This window comes from Marmota marmota, unplaced genomic scaffold (assembly GCF_001458135.2).
Source record: "Marmota marmota marmota unplaced genomic scaffold, marMar, whole genome shotgun sequence".
NCBI classification, from domain to species: domain Eukaryota; kingdom Metazoa; phylum Chordata; class Mammalia; order Rodentia; family Sciuridae; genus Marmota; species Marmota marmota.
The window spans coordinates 6,422,905-6,436,545 of NW_026000205.1; the positions used below are offsets into that span (position 1 = coordinate 6,422,905).

General features: G+C 50.1%; 1 protein-coding gene and 1 long non-coding RNA gene across 4 annotated transcripts in view; one reads left to right on the forward strand and one right to left on the reverse strand.

The window, feature by feature from the left end:
• Positions 1 to 3,213, forward strand: part of LOC125612600 — a 21,562-nt gene extending 18,349 nt beyond the window's left edge. For 2 of the 3 annotated variants that reach the window (XR_007343072.1, XR_007343071.1), the window contains one exon: positions 1,519 to 3,213. This is a non-coding gene — a long non-coding RNA (uncharacterized LOC125612600). The remainder of the gene's footprint in view (positions 1 to 1,518) is intronic. The other variant, XR_007343073.1, reaches the window with a different exon arrangement.
• The window catches only part of Pou2f2 (POU class 2 homeobox 2), a 62,940-nt gene extending 56,990 nt beyond the window's left edge, over positions 1 to 5,950 (reverse strand). The window contains exon 1 of the mRNA XM_048790796.1: positions 5,906 to 5,950. The gene's annotated coding sequence lies outside the window, so the exon portion shown is untranslated. The remainder of the gene's footprint in view (positions 1 to 5,905) is intronic.
• Between the last annotated feature and the right edge of the window lie 7,691 nt (positions 5,951 to 13,641).

A 13,641-nucleotide genomic window follows, 5' to 3' on the forward strand; every position in this document is an offset into this window, starting at 1 on the left:
GCTCCCCCCCGTCCTCCCCCCACCACAAGTCCAGTCCAACCCAGACAAAAGCAATTACTCCTGAGGTAGGATGTGAGTGTGGGTGTTAGAAACAGAAAAGGGGGGAGGGAAAGCAAGAGAGAGACACACACAGGCAGGGATGGACAGCCAGAGACCCAGAGAGACAAGGATGGAGCAGAGATGGACAGAGAGACAGGGACACAGAGAGAGACGCAGAGGGAGAAGCAGAGTCAGAAGATGAAAGAGACCAGAAGGGACACAGACACAGAAACCAGGAGGCAAAGGCAGAGGGAGGAAGGGGAGGAAGGGCAGGTGGAAAGAACATGCTAGAGACACACAGAAAAAGAGACAAGAGGGATGCAGAGAGACAGGGAGACGGGACACACAGAGTGAAACCAGAGAGGAGAAGCTGCAAAGGACACGGATCAAGAGAGAATGGGAGCCAGAGACGGAGAACTAGAGGACGGAGGTGCGGGGCGGGTGGGGAGAACTCCACACGGTACAGAGAGGGACGGAAAGACTAGTGAGAGAAGGAAACGGGCAGGAGCCCAGGGAGCCAGGGATGGAGACCGAGGGAGAGCCGCAGACGGAGATGGAGGGCAGTTGGTGATGCACTAGGAACTCAAGACAGCAAGCTGAAGAGAGGCCAAGTCCAAAGTGATTCTCTCTCCGCCCCCCCTCTGTCTCTGTCTCTCTCTCTCCCTCACACACACACACACACACACACACACACGCGCGCGCGCGCGCTCGTGTGCACACACACACAAATCAGCTGTCTCCCCAGCCTCCAGGTCAGAAGTCGGGGATGCCTGAGCTCTCCGGCAGTCCGCTGGGCCCCTCGGAGCCAGAAGCAGGGTGGAAAAGATGAGCAGATAGTCCCATGGGCTGGGCTCACAGCCACAGGGCAGTTGGGAGCAGGGATCCCCCACGCCGCAGCTCACCCTCACCCTCCACACACAGGGACACAGGCACTGGGAGCCTTGGATCAGTTTCCACAGTCTGGCAGTCACAGTGGGCCTGAGGAGGGCACAGAAGCCCGGGCATGGGGCACTTCCTTCCTGCCCACAGCCCATTTTCCGGGGCTGCCCTCAGCCTCATCCTTCCATTCTTTCTCAAGCCCCCAACCCAGGGGCCTTCATCTCTCACCTCTGACATGCTCTCGGTCCCGTGCCCTCCCTCCCCTCCCTCTCGGTTTCTTCCTCACTGTCCCGACCCTTCTCTGCTTTCTGACGTCTCCCATCTCCTTTCTCTGTCGGCACTTCTCTTTGCCCCTTCTCTCTCTACATGTCTCTCTCCCAGGGTGTGCTCCAAGTTGAGTCTCTCACCCACGCCCTCAGGCATATTTCTGGACTCCCTCTCTCGGCTCCCTCTGCCCCGCCCCAGGGAGCCTAGGCCATGGCAGTGTGGGAGTCCTGGAAGCAGTCCTGAGGTGACAGAGGCAGGGACACAGCTCTGTTCCTGCTTTTCCTTCAGGACCTTATTTTCTTCTCCCTGTCCTTGCCCCCTTCTCACCCCCAGCAGGCTCCACATCCCCTCGTGGCCCTCTCTGGAGACAGAAGTAAGAATACTCCCCACACGCGAGACTCAGAAACCCTGGCACAGAAGAAAAGAGGTGACCAGTAAGGAATGGAGAGGCCAAATACAGACGAAGACTAAGAAAATGAGAAAGAAGAGGACAGGGTGGAACCACATGGCAGAGAAGAAGAAAAGGAAGGAAGACCAGGAGCAGAGACCTGCCGGGCATTGCGAGCCAGACAGTCTGGGTGGGCATGGGACACTCACCATGATTCCCAACAAACCTTGCTAAAAACTTCTAGGGTTGGACCCTAAGGCCTGCCCTCTGTCTGCCAGCTCTCACACAGACCCCTGAGGAGCACCCCCCTCTATCTGAAGTCAGAGCCCAGTGCCTGCCCTCAGCTCCTGGGGTTCCATGCTTGCCAGAATGGTGATCACTCGGCCTTCAGTTGCTGTGGGACTGTCAGGCATTTCAGGGACCCGTTGTTTCAAACCTGCTAAGAGATGTGAGCCATTTTTACCTCATCCACATCTGTATATCCCATCCCACAGCCAACAGACACTCTGTCTATAGCTGTCTCTACCTACCCCACCCAGTGACAAAACTCAGCCAAAGGGATCAAGCAATCTCCCCACACCCCACAATGGGAGACAGCCCTTGGCATCTGGACTATAAATCCAGTGAAGAACACCAATGCCCACAGCCCCTGCCCACAACCTGGTTCACACAGCTGCCACCTATGGAGTATCCCGTGGGTTTCACCCAAAGTCACTAACACCAAGAAAGCTGCCCTCCCCGACTAAAGCTGTGTTCTAGCACCCCCCAAACCCCATCTGTAACAGTAAATGCCCAACTCCTAAAGCCAAAGCACCCCAATTTCAATACAGAAGGAAACTGGGCCTGAGGATCTTGATACATCCCTGACCACCTATCATTTCTGGATCTTTTCTGCACCCACCACCACCTCTACACCTTCACCTGGAGTGAACATCTCTACCTTGTGGCTCAACACCCTCTTCATGCAGTTCTCTTCAAGTCACCTCACCAGGAACAGTGATGAAAGTCTTTCACTCACAGCTAAATGCCTGCTTCCAAGGCCTTTAGGACTCTGTGGTTAGTGTGGGTTCCCTGGGGCACACCCCTGGTGAGTACATCTGAATCATCTCTGCAACCCTGGGACCAGTTTCACATAACTTTTTGTGTAAGGATGAAGGGACAAAAGAGAGGGAGAGACAAGGTGATAACACAGCCCTGCTCCTGCCCTGGCACTCTGAGGACATCAGGCCCAGATGACTGTAGCTGGCCATGGGGACTCTGAGGCCAGGCTAGGATCCATCCACCATGCCCAATAGTGAATAAGAGCCAGTCAGCTAGACACACCTTCCCACTTACCAGAGCTGTAACTTATTCCTTGGCTTTTCCTAACCCTCAGGAGCCTTTCCTTATCACTTTCTCCAAAATTTTTCTGGAAGCCCCCTAAGCAGGCCAGTCTCTTCCCTTCTTCCCTAACCCAGCACCTTGTAGCCCCTTGGTTGAGGTAATAGTGTTTATGCCTGACTCTTCATCAGCTGGGGGCCCCTCTGAGGCCTCAGAAGATCTGCCTTTTTTCTTCTCCTTCAGACAATAGTTCAAGGCCTAGTGCACAAGAAATTCCAGAAAATGTTGGCTGTAAGAATAAATGAATGGATAAGGGTTTATGTGTCTGTTTGCTCACTTATGTATTCAAATACTTACTGAGCATTTATGTTGTGCCAGGGATTGAGTGCCGATGTGTTAGACAAACAGAACTTCCCCTCACCATGAAGCTTATGGGGGAGACACTAAGCACATAATATATAATCAGCCCTGGTGACAGTGCTCAGCAGGGAAGAGGGGTATAATCTTGCTCAGGGATCAGGGAAGGCTGCTTAAAGAAGGGGAGCCTTAAATGGAGAACTGAAGGAGGCAGAGACTGAACTCAACCAAGAGCAGAGAGAAGCCCTGGCACAGGTGGGAAGAGAACTGGAGGAAGGAGCCACACCCTAGCAAGGCAGCAGAGGCACACCTGTGCCCAGGCTGGGTGGAGGGGGGTCCTGCACACCCTGGAGCTCAGTCCCCACAGAGCATTGGGAAGCCTCCAAGCAGTTTAGGGGAATTACTTACCTTCTAAGCGTGGCTATAAAGGAAAGACAGTGGAGACAGGGGTAATGTTTGTTGTAGTTGTGTGACAAAATTATATACATAAAAGTGTGTGACATCCTTCAAAGATGTCTCCCTGAGGGTTGAATTTGTACTTGAACCACTCAGATATCTGGCAACAGCCTCCAAGGCAAGTTTACAAACTCTATCAGTAAAACACCTCTCTAGTGTATTACTATCTCGAGTTTTACTGAAAAACCCGCAAGTAGTTCCAGGTTTATTCAACACCTTCGTTGCTAGGTTTAGCAGAGTTGGTGCTAAATCAGACGTAAGGTGTTCTCCCAAATCCAATTTACTCCCAAAGCACAAAGATCTGCAACCCTGTGGAGATTCCAAAATCTATGGTAGGTTTTGGTGACGAAGAAGAATGAAAACTTTAAGTTCAGGCAGATCTGAGTTCAAATTCTGACTCTACCACTGACATGTCAGGAGACATTAGGCAATAATCAGGGCTAAGGACTGTTACCAGGCCTTCCCCTTTTGTTCCTTAGTTTTCTTCCCCTGTAATAGGTGGCTAACACCAACTTCACAGGATCACACTATAAATTCAAAGCAAAATATCCATAACAGGACCTGGCACATAGGTGGCCCCTAATAAATATGTTTCCTCACTGGAATGTAACTCTCTGTCACATGTTACCAACTCTTTCCATATGTCCATAAAACCATGATACTTAATGAACACCTATTTGAAGACAAAAAGTAAAATAATAGACCTAACTGCAACCCCTACCAATGCTGTTAGCCCTCTGTTACTTTAGTCCAATTTTCAGGCAGGCCTCAAAGCCAACCTCTAGCCCCCAAATTAACTCTGCAACCTGGAAGATCCTAGACCTTCTTTTCAACCTCAAGGGTATCAGAGAGGACAGGAGTATTCCTGGGAAAGCTACAACTCTGGTTCCCTGAATAAGACACACTAGTGAAAGGACACGTTCTATACATAAGACACCCATACCTCACAGAAGAGGGATCTGGGAATGAGCTTTGGGGTCTATGAATATCCCTAAGTGGTAACAGAACTGGGTAGGTATGTGTTTTCCAGGGAGGCCTATAATGCTGCAAACCTAGACATCTATAGTATATTTGGGACCACAGGGAGATTTTTGAAACTTTGCATTAGTTGCCAACATTTTTAAGTTGGGAGATTTTAGCTAGGTGTGGTGGCATACATCTATCATACTGGTTATGCAGGAGGCTGAGGCAGGAGGATGGCAAGTTTGAAGACAGTCTGGGCAACTTAGCAAGATGCTACCTCAAAATAAAAAGGGCTAGGTGTGCAACTCAGTGATAGAATGCTTATCTAACATGCAAGATGCCCTGGGTTCAATCCTCAGTACGGGGGGAAAGGATGGAGAAGAAGAACTAGGAGATTTCACATAAAAATTCGGATTTCTGGCTTTTCTTGAAAAATTAGAAAATCTGGCAAGTCAGGGCTACCTTTGTGCATGAGCATAGTCAGTGGACCCACCCCTGCCCTGATGCTCATTGCTAGGGTCATGAGAAGCCGAGTGGAACCCACACGAGGGTTAATGCCCAGAGCCCTTGCTTCCCACAGATTTGAGTGGCTGGAAAACTTGGGCTTTGGTTTGGCCACCTCACTGGGACTTCACAAAGTATTATTTGCTCAGGGTAGTGCTTCCAGTTGTATCTTGAGCTCCTACTTCCTAAGGCTACATGATTTGCAGAGAACTTCTTTCATCTTTACAACACCTCTGTGTGGTTGATACTGTGATTTCCCATCCTTTGGCAGCTGGGGAAACTGAGCCATGCCCAGGATCACAGAGCCACCTGTCCATCCTTCCTCTATCTCATTTGTCTTCTGGACAGCACTGTTATTATTTCCCATTTATAGGTGAAGAATGGAAGCATCAGTTTTTCCAAGTCCTTTGCAATTAGGCATACCTGACCCCAGAGCCATGATCTGAGCCACTGTTAACCTCATCTCTCTCCCACTGAGCCCTAACACTCATCCAAAGGAACACCCATGGTTACCAACACCAGAACTACTGATTTGGTCAGAAAGCTACAGTACATATGGAGAAAGAGAACAAACCAGTCAGACTCTAACCTCTGGGGTTTGGGGACAGCACAGGGAAGGAAAGCAACTCCCCAGGGGAGGCCAGTGACCAGGATTGGAAAGCAGAGGCTTCTGTGAGTGGTCAGGATCCCTGAATACAGCAATACATAAGACTTTGAGGCCATGGCTCTTACCTCTTAGGCAGACGCAGCAAAGCTAATACATTCAGGCCACCAACCCGGTCCAGTAGAGAACCTAGAGAGAGAAAGAGAGGGGTGGGGGGGAGAGAGAGAGAGAAAATGGAGTCAACATCCCAGGGAATTGGTCTCAGCCTCCTGTAGGATGATGCACCCCTCCAGCAGACAAATTTTCTTCCTGTCTCACCACCAGGAGTTGTAAGTTGGTGAACTGTGAAGGCAGGTACCTGGAACTCGGTTCCTGCTGTCCACTTGTTACCTTCAGTAGTCATATCTGGCTCCTGAACCTCAGAGTCCACATTCTCGTAATGGGCATATTGGTATCTGCCCTAGTTGCATATATATTTTTCCTATCAGACAGGAAGCTCCTTAAATGACAGGGACTGTCTTACAGTTTAGCATGTGGCAGAAGGCCTGGTAAATTTGAGATACTCTCTAAGTACATAATGGATGACTGAATGAACGAATGAGTTAATTAATTAGAAAACTGTTTTTCTCAAAAGACTGCTGGGAGGATATAGTGAGAAAGAAATTTGAAGAGTTTCTTGTTATTAGGTGCCTATGTACTGTGGGGAGATGAAAATGAAAATCCTAATGATGATATTTCTGACTTGTGCATTTGTCCATTCATTTTTTTTCCTTTGGTTAGTTAACAAATATTGAGGGGGCACAGACAGGGCCTCTGCTCTGTCTGCTGGCAGGTTCATAAGCAAGTTGGGGATACAGAGTAATGCCAACACACTGGGGTAGACAGAGGGTGCTTCAGGAATCCTAGAGGATGTCAGGGAAGACTTATGGAGGAAGCAAACACCCAAGCCAAATCTCAAAGACAAATAAACTCTAGTCAGGCAAAGAGCCAGGTAGAAGGAAAGAGTATGTGAGTCCTTTGCCTTCCAGGGTTCGTGACAAAGTAGGAAAGGATAAAACTTTGGAGATCACAGAAGCGTCACCCTGTAGGGCCTCAAGAACCTAGTCTAAGCAATTAGGTTTCACCAGAGATGGAGAGGGACAGGACGCAGTTTGTCTTTGGATAGGTCCTTCTTTATGCTGTGTAGAGATGGAGAAGACAGAGAGATAGACAGGAGGTGTGCTGACCCACCCCCAAAGTGTTTTCACCATGCTTCTTAACAACCTGCAAGAAGGCAGAGTAAGAGACGGTATTGTCCCTATTTTACAGATGTGGCAGATGAGGCTGCAGGAGATGTGACTCACCTAGGACTGTGTACAGTTCAGCGAGGGAAAGAGCTGGCTGGAGAGTTCAGGAGGCAGGGAACCTCCTCTCTTCTCGAAAAAGCTGCTTGAACCCACATAAGGACAACTCTTGCCTCTGCTTGCTGTGGGCATTCAGAGAAAGGGCCAGGCAGGGACTGTGGGATAGGGAGAGACTTCCCAGAACAGACAGGTACTGACACGTGGAAATGGCTCAGAGCAGCAGAGCTCTGTGGGCAGTGTCACAAAGCCAGGAAGCCCAGCTCTGCCTGACATCTGTGTGTCCCCGAGAGTATGCTCCTAAGAGAGGAGGGAGAGAGGCCATGGCCTTCAGTGTTTGATAAATGACTTTTCTATCTCATGGCAGATCTGCAGGCACAGAAGGGGAGACTGAGGCTCAGGATCAGCCAAGGACACACAGAATTCAGGGAGTTATCAAAGTTCAGGAGGAGACAAGAGAAAGAAAACAAGATGGACTTTGATGGAGGGAAGATGAGAGAAAAGAGATGGGGAGACGCAGAGAGGAAGAGTGAATAGCCAAAGAGAAAAGTCCAAATTGGAGAGAAAAGGGGAGTAAACCCAATCAGGGGTCCCCCAAATCTCCCTCATTTCCCTTTCTCTTCGTAGGCCTCTATATGGGCCTCCATTCTCAAGGACAGAAGGAGATCAGGACCCCAGTCCCTGGGGCGAGGGAGGAGCTGGGGTTGCTTCCCCTCAGGGGCTGCTCCCCCCACCCCCCGCCCCAGAGCTAATCAGCGGCTGTCATCTCCACGCTGAGGTCTTGGTTAAGGAGATTTAGGGCCAGGATCAATAGGAAATTTAAAAATCGATGCAGCGCGCAGGGCAAAATCGATGGCGTTTAATCGCCTTGCCGATTCCCAGTCAAAACAATTAGCCGCGCTGAGTGTTGAACACGGTGGCAACACGGCATTAACCGTCAATATTGGTGTAAGTGATGGCGGGGCGGGCAGGGAATCCCCAGGTCTCAGAGGGGCCCAGAGTCAGACACTGCCTTATTGCTGGGGTCTTCTCCAGAGGCAGTACCCCCACGTTGGGGCTTCTCTCCAGCAGGGCCCACTCATATCTCTCTGCCCTGTCACCTTCGGCATACTGCCCACAGGCTGCATAACCCTGGCCTGCCTTCCTCTAGCTCTCCTCGCCCCACCTCCCAGGCCCCCAAACCCCCATATCCCTGACAAAGGGGAGCGGACCCCTCTCCCAAATAGACAACATCTCCCAAGTAGAGAGTCCAGTGGTGCTGGAAGCTGTATTTATTCCGTCAGTACCTTGAGGCTAGGAATATTTAGAAGACTTCATCTTCCCACTTCACAGATGGGCACTCTGAGGAGGAACAGAGAGAGGCAGTTGGCCCAATTACCGGGTTCAGGAAGAGGAGCACGGATTGGAACCCTGTGTGTCTGACTCCCAAGCCTTGTTCCTTATAGCTGCTGCACAGAAGAGGTGGAGTCCGATGTTCACAGAAAAGCAGGCTAGGGTTCGGGCCTGGCCCCTCCCAGCCAGGATATATAATGGTTTGTTGTGTCCTAGGGTTGGTCTGCCACCCGCCTGCCAGATGGTGAGCTACTTGAGGGCAAGAGGGGGCCTGGCTCCCCTGGGTGTCCCCAGCATTGCCTAGCACCGGATATGGCCCTATATCAACACCTGGGAGAGCCTAGGGATGATGGTGCCACTTGCCTCAGAGACACAGACTGCCCGCATACAACCCCACTAACGGACAGATGGACAGAGACCAGCACCCAAAACACATTGGTATGAATAACTCAGCAGGCAGCCTTAGCAAGAGCAGCCGGTGTCTCTGAGCACTGGCTACATGCCAGGTGTGGCTAGATGCTGTGCAGGTGAGGGCTCTCAGAATCCTCACAAGTCTGGGCGAATATCATTCCCATGATACTGCTGAGAACATGGAAGCTCTGAGAGGTAAAGACACTTACCCAGGGTCACACAGCCAAGAGGGCAGGTCTGTTTGACTGGAATCTGAGAGGCACAGGACACAGGGCAAACAAGATCTAGGGGCTACAAGCAAGAGAGCTGGATGCAAAAAGTGGGCAGGAACCTGGACAGAGGCCCAGACAGGGGACCAGGAGTAGCCACACAGGACAGGGGGCCTCTCAGTTTGGGAGTTCTGTGTGAAGAGGGCAGAAGCTTCTATGGCCACATGCTTCCTGGCATGGAAGAGCAGGAGGGAGTGTGTGGGCAGGGGAGGAGGCCCACGAGATGAGCTGGGGATTGATCTGACAAGGTCCTAATCAAATGGTCAATATCGCTGACCTGACCACTTAACCTATTGATAAGCTGGCGAGATTGGAGCAGGCGGCAAGTGGGCTCAGGAGCGAGGCAGCGGAGGGGCGGGGAGCCTGATGGGGCGTGGCCCAGATCCTGGCTGTGCCTGGGTCTGGGGGCTAGAGGGTGGTCTCCTCCTCAAATGCCCCTGTCTTCCCTCTGACAGGTCATAGGCCTTCCATCTGGGGACTTCCTCTACCCAGGCTTCTCTCTCTTCTCAAGGATCCGCCATCCCTCGCTGAGACTGGGAACGGTCCCCAGCACCCAATCCACTCCCAGCTCCCCCCTCTATGCCTTAACTTCTCACATATGTGAGAGTCTGCCTGTCTAAGCCTCAAAATCCTCATCTGTTAACTAGGAATAATTACAACAGGGAAAGTTGGGAAACAACCAGATGTCCTATGACTGGGGACATACAGCAGCCACACAAAAGGGCACTGTGGAGTCGTGGTAAATATGCTTGAAATAAATTCATTGACGAGGGAGTGCTGTACATAATCCATTGTTAAAAAGGATAAAAAGGCAAGTTATGCACAAGTATGTAGGGAATATAATCCCATTTTATGAAAACACACACACCCCTGCCAAAACAAACAACAAAAAGGTTCAGAACAGAACGCTGAATTCGGATCATTGGCATGTGAATTTTAGTGAGTTTTTTGGATAAACTCAAAGGCAGTCTTCCACTTGAGAAAAAGCTAGGTAGGAGAGAGATCAAGAAGTCACATTTTTCTTTTTACTTAAGTAGACTATTATTTTTTTTCCTCTTTGAATATCTGTATTTTCTATTTTTCTACAATGAATGTGCATCACACCATTTGTCTGTAATTGCAAGAAGTGGAGCTAATGAATAACTGCATTGGCTGGAGGCCTCAGGCCTGAGCTCAGGGGACCCACAATGAATGATGCTTATCTTCTCCCCTTTCCTAGCCAGGTTTGTCTTACATCCCTTCTTATAACCAAACCCAGCAGAGTTCAGTGCCTTCAAGAATGTGAATGAAAGTGAAGTCTGCTGAATGGAGAAGAGTTTGCTCCTGTGGTTTCTGCTCTCAATAAGTAGGCAGCCTAGGACCAAGCCAAATTCCAGCCCCTCCCCTCTTTAGGAAGCTGGTTAAGGGCTTACAGACAAGAGGAACAGCTGGAGGGAAAGCTGAGACCCAAAGAGAGGGAAGGGATTTTCCCAAAGTTATTCAGCTGGTATGGTAGAGCCTGGACCAGACGCTGAGGCTCCTCCCTCCTGGTTCCTGGCTTGGGCCATTCCATTGCTGGAAGGGGAGTGTGCATACAGACTGCCAAGAGAGTGTGTACCTCTGCAGGGCAGAAGATCATGGGGGTTAAAAACGAGGTCCACTGCCCCCTTGCTTTGCAACCCTGGGCAAGTCTCTTCACTTCTCTGAGCCCTAGTTTGCTCAAACATGAAAATACTAATAATTCCTGGCTCTTAGTGAAAGTGTAAGGAGTCAACAGGACTATGCTTGTGCGTAACTTAGCAGAGGATCTGATACAAAGAAGGGGGCAAGTGAGTGGCAGAAATAATATTATGATTATCAGCCACAAATGCTATATGTAAGATATGAAGATGGGGGGAGGGGAGAAGGTAACTTAAGCAAATAAGTAAATACAACGGAGACATCTGTCTAAATATATTCCTTTGTTCATTTGTTCATTCATTCATTCATTCATTCATTCGGTGAACATTTCCCGAGTCCAATTCTAGGCCAGACCCCATGCTGGGCTCTGCAATCCAGACATGAACAATGAAAGTTCCCACTGGGTTGATAAAGGGGAATTAGGGATGGCTGGGGCTGGTCCCTTGTCTCTGAGAGTTGCTGCCTCAATGGCTGCAAAACCGTCCCTTGGGGCTTCTGCTGAAAAGCACCATAGGCCCCCCACAGTGTGACTGGTATGCTACCTCAGGTATGTATGCGTGTGTGCACACATTGGAATAGTAAGCTCTGCACAAATGGGTTATAGTCACCTTTTGTAATTCAGAGCACCGAGCACCAGGCCTGACACTCTGGGGACACTTCATGCTTGCTTTTTTCCTCCATTTTTTTTAATGCACAAAAAAAAAGTTCAAAGCACCTCGCACAATGCCAAACACCTGGCAGGTGCTCAATAATAGAGCTATTATTAGTGTCATCATCACACGTGTAGCGGCTCCTCATTTCCACAAAAACCTTATTTTGCCGATGAGGAAACTCAAGGTATAAAAAGAGTAATGTGATTTCCCCACAGCCACACAGCCTAGACCCAAAATTGGGTGTGCCCTATTTCACAGTCTGTGGTCCTCCCTCCTTTGTGGCTGCGGCCAGGTGGCAGGGACCAGCGATGGGGGATGTTGGGGGTGAAGGAGGGGAAGGGCAGCAACCTGTAGGCAGTGAGCAGACATGATGCGGGGGGGTGGGGGTCAGGTAAGGATGAAGTGGAGTAAGGGGGGGAGATGGGAGCACAGCATGGGAATTTAACAGCCCCAGGATGACAGTTTTGTGGTCTGCCTGCTTCGGGGCTCAGCTAGGAGGTAGGCTGGTTTACCAAGGGCCCCACACAACACTGATAGGTGCAAATCCCCAGAAGGTGAGTTCCCTCAACCCTGTTTGGTACAGCAGACATCCTCCTCCACCATTATATTGGGCAAATGGGACGACAGGGGATCTGGCTCTAGTTATTTGGCAGACATCACTGAGCACATACTCTGTACATTGTGCTAGACACTGGGGTTCTGCCACGAACAAGACAAAGTTCCTGTTCTTGTGGCACTGATCTTCTAGCAGAGGAAAAGATACAGTAGACAAGAAAATATACTTAAGAGCTAAGAAGGAAAATAAAGCAGGTAGGTGTGGGTTATAAGATGATGTCATTTTAGACTGAGTGGTCAGGAAAGGCCTGTCAGGGAAGCTGAGTTTTGAGCAACAGCCCAAATGAAGTGTGGAGGTAAGAGCCTTTCTGGCAAAGATACAGCAAGTGCAAAGGTCCTGAGATAGAAACAAGGTGTAAAGAACAGCAATAAGGCAAGTGACTTGAGCTTCTTGATCCAGGAGGAAAGGAGTAAAAGTCAAGTAGGCAGACGGGCACCAGCTCATGTAGGACCTTAGGTCAGAGGAGAAATTCTTCTAAGTGTGAGGAAAGAGTAATGGGCTCCTGCTGGGTGAGGTGGCTCACACCTGCAATCCCAGTGGCTCAGGAGGCTGAGGGAAGAGGACTGCAAATTCAAAGCCAGCCTCAGCAACTTAGCAAGACCCCATCTCAAAATAAAAAAAAATAAAAGGGGCTGGGATGTGGCTTAGTGGTAAAGCACCCCTGGGTTCAACTCCTGATGCAAAAAAAAAAAAAAAGTAAAAGAATAACTGTCTCCCTCATTGTGGCAGAAAAGGATTGGTCTCACCCTCAGAATCCAGGCTCCACTCTCATCCTTCCCCTACAGGGCCTTCTGACTCACTCATTCGCCCCGAACAAGCCCTTAGAGTTCCTGACAGGGCTTTGTTGCAGTCAACCTCTCCAGAATGGAGACTCCTCTGGAACAGGGAAGATCCTGGCTCATTTGTGTGCTCTGGCACCAGCTTGGGCCTGGCCACAGAAAGACTCAGCAATCTGTAGAGTTCGGTAATTGTCAAGGGTGACTGAAACCCCTGACCCAAGCCCCCAGAAAAACTCCACTTGGGGACAAGACATAGCTTGTTTAACTCTTGCCAGTGGCCAAGATATGGGGCCAGAGCAAGGCAGACAGTCCATCTACCTCTCGGCCAGGCCTTCTCCACAGTTCCCAGAGTGGACAGGTAGGGCAGGAGGCCTCAGGACAGGTGATCTACTCACCAGCGTCCTTTTCTCCAGGGTCTCCCCAACCTATCCTTCCTCCATACCAGGGTCCTGCCTGGCTTAGTACCCAGCTCACACACCCTGTCTAGTCCCACCTCAAAACCCTTCCATAGCTGGGTGCAGTGGCGAATGCCTGTAATCTCAGTGGCTGGGGAGGCTCAGATAGGAGAAGCATGAGTTCAAAGCCAGTCTCAGCAATAGGGAGGCGCTAAGCAACTCCGTGAGACCCTGTCTCTAAATATAATACAAAATAGGGCTGGGGATGTGGCTCAGCGGTCAAGTGCCCCTGAGTTCAACCCCCAGTACCTCCCCACTCCCCCCAAAACACCCTTCCATGTCTATGGGTACATCTAGAATAGATTCCAAGCTTCATGCCCCTTGCCAGGTGTGTCAAGCCTCCTCACTCC